General features: G+C 36.6%; 1 protein-coding gene across 2 annotated transcripts in view; it reads left to right on the top strand.

Moving 5' to 3' along the window:
• Window positions 1-11,837, top strand: part of UBE2D3 (ubiquitin conjugating enzyme E2 D3) — a 29,367-nt gene that overhangs the window by 389 nt on the left and 17,141 nt on the right. Inside the window, exon 2 of one of the 2 annotated variants that reach the window (XM_058547595.1) lies at window positions 1,366-1,463. The exons of the other annotated variant lie outside the window; for it this stretch is intronic. The gene's annotated coding sequence lies outside the window, so the exon portion shown is untranslated. The remainder of the gene's footprint in view (window positions 1-1,365; window positions 1,464-11,837) is intronic. 2 annotated transcript variants of the gene reach the window in all.

The following is an 11,837-nucleotide window of genomic DNA, read 5'->3' as shown; positions in this document are numbered from 1 at the left end:
CCGAACTTGATTAGGGTTCGGGGTAGAAGTCTCCTTCCAGCTGAGGGGTGAAGGAGTCTAGTGAGAAACTCTTCGACTCTGGGCGGGTTACACGAGAAGTGGGGTTCGGAGGAGATGGGCTGATACCGTGTTGCCACTTCCTGTGTTTTGTGGTTGAGCTTTTTCACCCGAAGCTATTTATCGGAGGCACCGGGAACTGATGTAAACTTCTTTTGGAAGCTCCCTTTTCTTTCTGGCTGCGGGGGGAGAAGGGGTGCGATGGCAGTGAGGGAGGGTTAGGTGTACCTATGTTTGCTTCAGCCCATTTAATGACACTCTCGGGGAACATTGTTAAAACGTGGCTTGATACTAAACTATCGGTCCAAGTTGAAAAAGTAGAATTTTTCGAGGCTCGGGGAGTGAGCGGAACCTCCACCTCCGGTGGTTTAGTCTCATTTTCTTGCTCTAACTTGTATCCCGCATTTTAAGATGGCGGCTGCTTTAACTGGTTCAGGCTGTGTCCGGCATCTCCTTCCGTAATAATATGGAATAATATGCTTTGTTAAATGTTAACTTTTACATGAGGTCGTACACTGCTCGAAGATCTCCTGCTCAAGACTTAATCTGTATTCAAACTCTCAGACTGTTTCCCTTTTTTGTAACTTGTGTATGTGTGGTGTGTTTGGTTCTTGCACAATCGAGGAGGGTGGAGTATTTACAGCTAACTTGAAAAAAATGTCGTGGAATAAATTCAGCCTTAATAAAACCAGGAGACAGAGGAGGTTGCGGGCTAGAAACTTTCGTTTTGATAGGTCACTTTTTCAAGAAGAGTTTCACATGGAAGGATTGGCAAGGACTTGGCTTTACTAAAATAGGCGGGATGCTGCTTGATTTTACAATTGTTTAATATGTGTGATTGGAATTGGCAAAATCGGTATTTTGTGAAAGGTGAAGGTTTAGATCTTCACTCAATGTATTGATGCTGAAATTTTGAATTTTGTTTTAGGCCATCATGGATTGTTGTGGGTTTATGTGAAATATAAACCTCAAGTTTGGTGTTTTGGGGACGATGGAAAAGGAGAGGAAGAAAAACTTGTAGGAGAGGAAGAAAAACTTGTAGGAGTTAAGACTTAAAGTAACAAAGGATTATTTAAACACTTTTCTGTGACCACTTTGAAGGTCAGCAACACGTTGGAGAAGCATAGTTAACATTTTATTGCATAGTTAATACAAAGAGAATACCATTCAGTACAAATCAAAACCTTTTGTCTATGGGAATTAATTCAAGCCACTAAGATGTGGAATCATTTCAAATCTGTAGGTTTTTATGCATGTGGAACAGAACACTTTAAGGGAAGGTCTCATTGATTTTTTTTTGTTTTACAGGTGATACCCAGCTGCTGTGACACCACTTTAATGACTTAAAAGCTTTAGAGAGGCAATATAATGGTTAAGAGTGTGAACTTTGGAGCAGAAATGCTCAGGTTAGAACTCTAGGACTGGGCAAATTGTGTGTCTCTATAAAACGAATATTTGTTACATATGAAAAATAAAATAAGTGAGTGCCTAGTATGTACCAGTTACATTTTAGTTATTCTAGTTAAGTAGGGATACAGTAGTGAGCAAAACTAATTTTAGGTTGCCTGACTGATTTAGTAGGATTTAAATAGGTTAACCTGTAGCTTTGAACAGGCTCCTGGCACATGGTGCTCAGATTATCATCACTGCTTTTTAATATCATTATTTTTAATCTTCAAAAACTTTTATTCAAGAAGTTTTTTAGTCTGGTACTCTTTGTTAATACCAGATTGTCTCCTGTTGTGTTTTGAAGATTTGTATAATACAGAAGCTTGATATAATACCTTCCAAATTGGAAAAAACAGTATTGATGTGTGGGACATTATTGATACAACCTAAAGAAAATTTTTGCCATGAATGTGGTTTGGTTTTCACCTGTCTGGTTGTAAGGTTTTCATGTTCCTGGCAGAGTCACATGGTGAAACTAGAAACAAAAATACATCCCAGGTGCAAACAGAATTTTAGTGAGTGGAGGACTCTGATGGGAGATGTTCTTTATTTTAGGCACCTCTGTTTTAGAAATAGGAGGTCAAGTAGGCATTGGTGTCAGTATGGTATTTCTAATGTCACGTACCTATTTATTTTGAATTTATTCTTGTCTGAAGCCCCCAGATACCTGATAGATAAATCTGTATGCCTCACTGGTATTTTATTGAAATACTTATTGGAATATTTTAACCATTAGTAGTTCATTTGATCAAGTCTTTGAATTTGTTTTTTTCCTAAAGCTTATATTCTTATGATTTTTTGATTAAATATTTTTTAGACCAAGCAGTTTTGTCAAACAACCTTATTTGTTTTTTGCTGTATTCATTATTTGGATAAGCTGTAGTATGGTCTTATAGGGTTATTTATCAAACAACAACAGTCAAAAATGGGAAGTCCAGATTAATTGATTGGTGTTCGGGGCAGGGAGGGTGCATAGACAATTTTACTACTCTGATTAAACAAAATAACTACAGTGCATGGGTTTGGGGGAGGTCTAAAGAACTTTACATTACATAAAATATAATGCGAACCAAGCCTAGAAGAACAGCTCCTGCTTTGAGTGTTTGCAACATGTCAGAACTGTTTGAAACACTCATATTAACTCATTTAATCTTACAACAACCCAGAGAAATAGGTACAATTGTTATCCCCATTTTGAGATTAGAAACCTCACGCACTGAGAGGCTAAAAACATAAAAAAACCACCACCTGGTGTCCTATCATGGCAGAGTTGGGATTAGAAGCTAGGCAGTCTGGGCCCACGGTGTGTGCTCTTAACCACTACACTGTCCTGTTATTTTTTAGGTTTTGGTATTCAAAAAAGGTTTTCTTTTGCATGTATTGTTCTGCTACTGGTAATAGCTAGGACCTAGCGTCTACTGGGTACCAAACACTGTTTCTTAGCCCTTTTGAGTATCAACTCATTTAATCTTCACAACTATGTGAAATAGTGCTCCTACCATTCCATTTTATACATGAAGAAACAGGCACAGAGATGTTACTTGTCTATAATTACACAGGTAGTAAGTGACTGAAATACTCAAGCTTTTAAACTCTGTGCTATACTGCCATTTTGAACCATTTCAATTCCTATTTTAGTTAGGTGAGTGAATGTCATTTTAGTCTTGCTACCTGAAATAAACTCTCGCCTCTTCCACTTCACATTTAAATACTTGGAATTTAATTTTACTCCTGGATTATAGCTAATTTTGTGAATTAAGATTTTAGCTAACATAGGTTTTGAAAGTAGGAGTGCATTTCTTTATGGCTAGTCTCTTCAAGGGCTATGGGAACTACCATGTGCTAGCTAATTGCTAGGAATATGTTAAACAAAATACACTTGTCCCTAACTAGCCTATAGGCTGGATACACTATGTCTTGCGTGTGTTTCTTTTAAGATCCTAAGACTTGTCTATAGCTAACTAACTTAATTTGTAGGATAGTTGTGTGACTGAGGGCTGCTGATCGTATACTGAACTCTAAATTGAATAGGAGTGACTTACTTTGACACTATGCTTTGCTTTTCATCATCGTGCTCATCTGCTATATTCTACTTTTTGTATTCATGCAAATATAAAGTTGAATAGTCTTGCTAGTGTTGGGGAAAAAAACTACTTATCACTAGATCTCTCTGTCACTAGATTATATGTTAACTCATAGGTTCCCGTGCCCCTTGTTATCCAAGATACAGTTAATTCTTGATTTTCCGGAGCATTTCACTATAATGATCCCTTTTTATTAAAGAAGACGGTTCCTAATACTGAGATTAAAATGTTTCAGATGAAAGCCTCAAATCTTAGGTTTGCTTTTGCATTCTGTTATACATGTTATTTTGGGGGGGAGTGGTTTTGACATGAGTTAAATTTATATGTCAAAATGTTTAGCAGAATTTTTAAAGAATACAGGTACGTGGGGTCCTCCCAGACTTAATGAAGCATTTTCTCTGGGAACAAACATAATTTTGAAATGTTCTCTAGGTGATTCTGAAGCCTCCGTCTGGTTAAGAACCACAGACATAGGAGGTATTTAATGAGTACTTATTGAAGTTTTTACTCTGTTTGGCACAGTAGTCTAGTCCCAGGGGATAAAAAAATAAGGAAGCCTGTCATTACCCATGAGAATCTCTGCTTTGAGTGGAGGAAACAAGCATGTAGTAAACACGTGAATAGATGTTATCTTATACAACTTATCTTTCAAGAATATTATAAATCAAGTAGGGGAAACATTAAGAGAAATTAAGGGTAATATTTATTCACATATCAGGTTCACTCATTGTTAAAGATAGGTTTATCTAAATATGTTTTCTGCACTACATTTTGTTATTGTTATAGTGTGGTTTTTATTTTATAACTATATTTAATTCACTTTGCGAAAACAAACCAGTATTTTGAAAATAGCGATGATTTTCATTCTTTAACAAGAAATGTTATGTTCTTGATTTGGTTTTGCCACCATAAGCAATGATCTCATTTTAAATTTGAATAATTAAGAACGGATGCATTTAGTGAGTATCTTATTAGCTAATTTTCCTTCTTAGATAAGATTTATTCTCAAAACTGTATCCTTGGCCTCGTTATGTGAGGAGGGGAGAAGTTCAGTGAAGTATTTTATAGTTTGCCCAAACATGTTTTTTATCTCCAACTATGCTTTTGTCATAATCTTGTCATTCAGAAACCTCCAACCAACTTTTCATAGCTGAATTTGTCATATTTGACCTTTTAGGTCTCAGTTGTGATTCACTACTGCTTGGTTACTTGTTCATTTTCAGGGCAGAATATTTGTTCACATTAATCCTAATGTTGTTATGATTTCATGGCTAATGTATAATTGGGTATTTTCAACCACTGGACTGCTAATTTTTATTATTCGTATCTATAAAATGCCTTATTTGGTTTCATGGATCAAAGGTTAAAACCTAAATTTGGGTTTCTGTCTTTGCTCATTTAGATAATGCTTACAAAAGAAGAGCTTTGAATAATCGTAGGTGACTTTAATGGTGATCTAGAGAAAGAAAATTATAGTATTATTCATTCAAGCCATTCTTTGTATCTTGTCTAATGAACAAGCATACATGTCTCATCTATAATGACAACTAAACATGAAGTTAATATCTTGTCAGTGATGTAATGAGACATGGTCTGTAGCACCTACCTCTTAATCCTTAAGGTAAAAGAAGCTTTCAGGATTTCTCAAAGTTACAAATTCCAGACTAAAATGATTTTAAAGGGACTGTTTCTTTCCATTATTAAGTCTACAGTTTTATGAAATTGCTCAGATCCCAGAATCGTTTTTGCCAAGCTTCCTTCTTTTGAAATAACTTCTGGTAACCATACATTTCTGAGATGTTTGTTGCTTCCTTCCTTTTGTATTTATATGTGGTATATAGAAATTTCACAACATTAAAGTTAGTAAAAAAATTTGTTTACTTGATGGTAAACCTGGTCTTTGTGAAAACAATTAAGAGCAGTCTGTCTAATTGGGCAATTAATTGTACTGCATTTTGACCTCTATTATTGGTCTGAATATGTACCTTTATATTTTGCTAGGTTGTAAAGGCTGAGGGTGATTGTTTCCTCAAAATTTCTTACAAAGGTACTTATTCTTGCTTCCCACCTCATGCTCTCATCTCATCCAGCCCCCAAGGCAGTATTTTATGTTGCTCAGTATAGGTTTAATAGGCAAGGACTGTCTTTATAGTTCTGATTCACAGAGTCATACCAATCTTTGTCAAGTAAAAGTTGTGAAAGAAATGGACTCTTGAATCAAATACAAGAAATTGCCTTTCAGTAATGGCATGCACTTTTAAGTTTTCCCAACAGTGGTGATAGGAAATGTATCTCTACTACTACCATGACCTTTGTGTGATGATATGCAAGATAGTTGGCAGAGATTGGGATAACAAATGATTGTGGAACATACATAGTACTTAAGGATGGAATTCATGAACTTGGCCTTGCCACGGTAATCATAAAGAATGGTGGAACTTGGACAAACTAGAATAAGTTATGTAGGGAGTTATACTTTTAATAGCAGGATTGATACTAGAAACTTGGTTTTCGTAAATGCTGACTTTGGTTATGTCGATAATATGTAAGTAGTGACTGTCACTGAAAAAAATTCAGCAGAATGCTTAAATAATTATTACTAGAGGCATTGTATCTTAGTAGAGGCTGATCTAACATGGTTGCCCTATAGCTTCATTATTCATAAATAGTTCTTGTATTTCTAATTTATAAGTTCTTTGGACACGAGGACCATTTCTTATACTTCCTTATCATTCCTACAGTCCTTTAATATGTTCAATACCTTAGCTTCCTGTTGTTTGTAGTGGATGGTTAGTCACTTCACCTCATTGAACGAAGAAGGTGTAGAGAGAATGGAGAAGCAAAAAACAAATATTTAGCAGTATGTGTAGACTTCTAGGCCAGTATCTCTCCACCTTTTCATGTTTTACCTCTAACAATCAACTGTCAGATCTTGTGTCCCATAGTGATTGAAGCAAAGCTATTCCTCAAAGTAAACTGTAGGCTTTCTCTTATATGAGTTCCACAGAAAGAAGGATCAAACTCATTACTGTTTAATCATGTACCTCCAGATGAAAACAGTCAATGGTTCAAGCTGTTCTTATTGGTTGCCTTTTAGAGCTATTTGCTTGACTCCTTTTCCTATGGATCTGTTGGGGCTTTTAAAGGGAAAGAAGCATATTTCTAAGTGGGGCAAGGCCTGGATTCTCACACTAGCACTAGCCAGATGTGCAGGAGGTTTCAGGAGAAGTGATTTAGAGGAAGATGAACCTAAAAGGAGAAAATTTCCCCAAGAGCACACCATGGTAAAGAAACGTCTAACCTTGCTGGGTTTTTTTATTTCTGTTTTTATGGGCAGTACAGTTTTTAGCGTTATATGTCCTTAATCCATCTTAGTGTCCCTTCAAAGTGAGTGGAGCCTTTAGCAACTCCTAGTGTGTGCCAATCTCCCTTGCCACCTGTTTACCTGTTTTCCTATTTCAGTGGTCTTAATAATTGACCAAGAGCCCACCTGAGTAATGCTTGTTCTCTTGGAGGGAGGGATGGAGGGTCAACAGAGTTTGAAGACTCTACAGGTGCTTTATGTGAGCTGTTCTTTCTCGTCCTTGGCACTGTTCCTTTCTAACTAATAGGAAGCAAAGAACTAACAATTTCAGTTTTTCAAATAATTTTATAAATTGTTTTTGTTCCTAAAGCCTCTGAAACTTTTAGGCTCTAAGATCATTTAATGAGGTGAAAACCAAAGACAAAATTACTTTTGGAAATTCTTTCAGTGGGTGCTTCATTAGAAATTCATCTCAAATCTGGTAAATTCAGTTTCCTCTTGTAGTAGAACGGATAATTGTTTTCTCAGTTGGCTTTCGTTTAAAGGCCATGTAACTTGGAAAATAGGTAACACTAGACTCACTGAGTGTAGTGAGATGCAAGCTAATAGTGAATAATTATGGAGGAACTGACCCTAAAAAGACATGTTTTCCATATCTTGTTCAGTCTGGGACATTTACTCCTTGAGTAGAATGAAGAGTTGGGTTGGTGCTATTGAAATTTTTTCCTCCAGTTTGCCAAATGCCATATCAAATTCTTTGACTTAAATACATCTTTGATGCAAGGATACCCTTTTGAGAAAGCTGCCTTTTTGAAACCTATACCCAGTCTTGTTTTTCAAGTTGTCTAGTAGGTAGACTTCTTTGCTCTCCTACCCATCCTGAAGCTCATGTCCTACACTTGAACTCAATCTTTCCTTTCCCCCAGTAAGAGGCTCTAATGTAGAGTAGAAATAAGGCCTCTTTTCATCAGGTGGTTGTAAGGGTAAAATGCTCGGTATTTAAGATCTTTTTTTATCCCCAGTGACTTAGTTTATGTTCTTCTCTCTCCTGAATTACTACTATGGCTTCCTAATGTAGTTATCTACTCATCTGTCCTTTATAGTGGTGATTCCTACAATATGGGGGTGAGGAGGGTCTGTGATACTCCACAGATTTAAGTTTTGTGTGGGCATATGTATATTTTGGGGGATAGAGGGTTAGTAGTTCATCAGATTCTTAGAAGTTCTGAATGATACATATATTTTTATATCACTTAAAATTTGAAAACCTGCAAAACAATGCTGTATAGCCTTAAGAGATACATACCTAGTAGTGTATGGAAATGTGGAAAAATGGCAGAAACTAAATTTGGGATAATCTGTTAACTCTTGTGGGGGAAAGGGAATCTGGGGAGTACATGAAAGGTCTTCACTTATAACTGCAACATTTCTTAAAATCTGAAGGTAGTAAAAATGTTAAGTTTTACTTAACTATCAAGCTGGGTACACAAATACATGGGTGCTTTTAGGATATGGCTGAATAATTTAAAAAAATAAAAGAATCACTTCTGATGTACTGCCAGTACATTAAAAAACCCAAATCTGAATTGTCTTATTCTTGCTTAAAAACTTAGTGGATTCCCATTGCCTTTGGGATAGTCTTTGACATAACATTCAAAGCTCTGAAAAGATCCAGCCCTGATTAACCTTCTGGCCACACTTGCTACTTCCTTACATGTAGTTGTGTCTCTGGTATACCAGATTACAAGCAAATTTTTACAATCTCTGTTCTTCACACCCCTGACTTTGAATGAGTTTCTCTGCTTAGAATGCTTCTCTCCGTCAAGACTCAGCTCAAATGTCACTGTTTTAAACCCAGGCAAGGTTAGTGTGAATCCTTATCAGGATTCACAGAGTATTTGAATGCCTTTATTTTAATCACTTACGTTGTGGCAGTGTAATTTTTTGTTGTTGCGTTGTGTCTACTTTTTACTAGCTCAGTCTTTTGGGGGAATCATTCATGGTTCATCTTGGTATTCTCAGACCCAACATACTTGACACCAAAACAGCAGTCTTCATATAAATGAATAAATATTTTGACGGTGAAACTTTAGCTAATAGCTAATATTACACTTGTCATTTTGGAAATGGATTTAAATTAATCTCTAATTTCTTTGATTAGATTGAAAGTTAAATCTTTGCTAGACAGGACACATGAATTCTTGCTCTCACTAGTTTAATTTTGAGACAGCTTCGTTTCGATTTCTTACATGTTTTTCAGCATGACTTGAGCATTACATTGTGTTCAGTGGAATAAAATCTGTGTAGTTGGTAATGGGTCCCAGTAGCGCTCTGCCTAGAATGGGTCTCTCCTCACTATCCTTCCCCCCCCCCACACCTTGTATTTATTAGAAGGAAACTGGAGTAGTTAATAATCAAAGGAATAGCTATAGAAACCAAAGCAGGCTACAACCTCAAGGACTGAAATTGCATATCTATATGCCAAGTCAGCTCTCAGTTATCTCTCGCTCAATGTGGTCTCTTTCTCTTTGGATTCACCATGTAATTTCAGGGCACATCCCTGTCAGCAACTCTGGGTCACATTCTTACAGCTCCTGATTAGAGAAGGAAAAAGGTGCCCCTTCCAGCTTCAATTTGAAAAATCTTGGGCACGGATGGATGGACAGACTGACAAGGTCAGGTCCCGGCTTAGGTTACTTTGCAACTCTGAGCTAGTCCCTGAGGCTGAAGGAACAAAATTGTATGATTAGCCTTGTGTCAGTAATTGGTTAATGGTGGCTGACAGTCAGCCAACACTATAGTCACATCTTTGGAGTAAGGGTGAAGCATCTCTGTGGAGGTAGGATGAGATGATTTATGGAGTTGACAGAGTGTCGGCTACATGGAAGAGCATCTAAGATGACTTCTTACTGTGCTTTTTCTCATATTCTTTTTTCCTGCTAAGATATTCTTATGTCTTACTTGCTTACACTGTTGGTATAATAATGTGATAAGAACTATTTGGTATCTTAGAGGTAAGTGCTGGTACATGATTTAAAAAGACCTATTTATCCTTAAAATGACTTTACTTAGGTCATTTTTTGATGTTGAATTTAAAGTAGATTTTAGTACGTAAGTTAATTGGCCTAATTTTAGGTCTTTGATTACTCAGAGGTATCTTGGTCATAGAGAACTTGGAAAATAAGACATTTAGAAATTATCTGAGAGTAATAAGAGCCTGAAATTATGGGAGTGGAGAGCTGAAATTCAGTGCTAACTAGCTGATGATATACCTTCACTCTAAAGGAGTGATAATGCCAGCATATAATGGCTTAGTGATTCATAAATATCAGTGTGCAGAAAAACTCATTTCTTCTGTAAGAAATATTTTCTTACAGTCTTCATCGTTAAAATATGTAACTTTCAAGTAGGATGTTGATGTATTCTAGGTCGACTTGATGGGTTCTGCAACTTTTATTTATAATGAAATTGTTTGAACATCAGTATTGGGTACATTGTTAGACCAACAATCATTAAATTGGTTTTTATTTAAAAATAACTGCTAGATATTTTTCTTTGTGTGTGTAAGATTTGCCCTGAGATAATATCTGTCACCAGTCTTCCTCTATTTTGTATGTGGGTCACTGCCACTGCATGGCTGATGAATGGTGTAGGTCCACACCCAGGATCCGGACCGGCAAACCTGAGCCGCTGAAGCGGAGCTTGCTGAACTTAACCACTATGCCACTGGGCCTGCCCTCTTCAGGCCTTTTAACAAATTTATTATATTCAAAACAATGTGTTTATTAAGTACATAATTTGGGGTAGATCTGTGTAGGAAACTTGGATGTAAGAAACTCATTTTGGTAATTTTTGAATTTAAATCCTTACCAGACTTGTTTCTTTTTTATGTGTGTGTGAGGAAGGTTAGCCCTGAGCTAACATCTGTTGCCAATCCTCCTGTTTTTGCCAAGAAAGATTGGCCCTGGGCTGACATCCATACCCATCTTCCTCTACTTTATATGGGACGCCGCCACAGCATCCCTTGACCAAGTGGTGCATTGATCTGCGCCCAGTGTCGGAACCCGCAAACCCTCGGCTGCCGAAGCGGAGTGCGTGACTTAACTGCTATACCACTGGGCTGGCCTCAGACATTTTTAGGTAGAATCATATGAAATTGCAATTTCTGTAGTTCAGAGTGGTCAAATATTAGTAATTTCATATGACTCAACCCAGTAACGTGGTTTCTTTAAAACTCCATCCACAAATATTCCTTGAATTGCTGACCTTGTGTTAATGTATAACATATCATAGCAGTATAATTGCTAGATTATTATGTTATAGACAGCTAAGCATAAAGATTCATCTTGTAGGCAAAAAGGTAAATGAGCTAAGGCTCATAGCTAATACGTAGCCTATTTATGAAGTAATTTTGCTTTTGTTTAATAAACAAATAATTTGAGTGCCGAAATCCTGCCTTCAAGATGAGTGGGCTATAAGTAGTCTGCTTGCTGAGTATCTAGTACATTATGTTCCAGGTAGTGTGTTAAAGTACTTTGTCTTATTCATCTTCTCAAAACTTCTGTGAAAATAAACATTCCTATTTTAGAGATGGGGAAATAAGCCTAGGAAATACTGGGTCTAAGTTGGATTAAAAGTGAGACTCTAAACTGCTACCGTACTGAGAGAGGCACGTACTCAGTGTTGCTATTTAATGATGCTATGTTTGAGCATTTGAATTACGTATGTAAGTTTGTATTTGGGTTTTAATAGTATTTTTGAAAATTCAGGTCTTTATCTTTTGTAGGAAATGGGTAGGGGGTGGTGTGGAACAGGTAAATTTTTAACCTTAAAATAGACTTTTTTTTTTGACTTTATGCTCCTTAAGGAAAGAGAGAATTCGACTGCATAAGTTAACTTCTGGTTTTTGGTGGGCCAGTTATGCAATAAAACTTGTTATATAA

Source organism: Diceros bicornis, chromosome 8 (assembly GCF_020826845.1).
Source record: "Diceros bicornis minor isolate mBicDic1 chromosome 8, mDicBic1.mat.cur, whole genome shotgun sequence".
Classification (NCBI taxonomy): Eukaryota; Metazoa; Chordata; class Mammalia; order Perissodactyla; family Rhinocerotidae; genus Diceros; species Diceros bicornis.
Note: the sequence above shows the minus strand (reverse complement) of the source record. Positions and strands in the feature narration are given on the sequence as shown.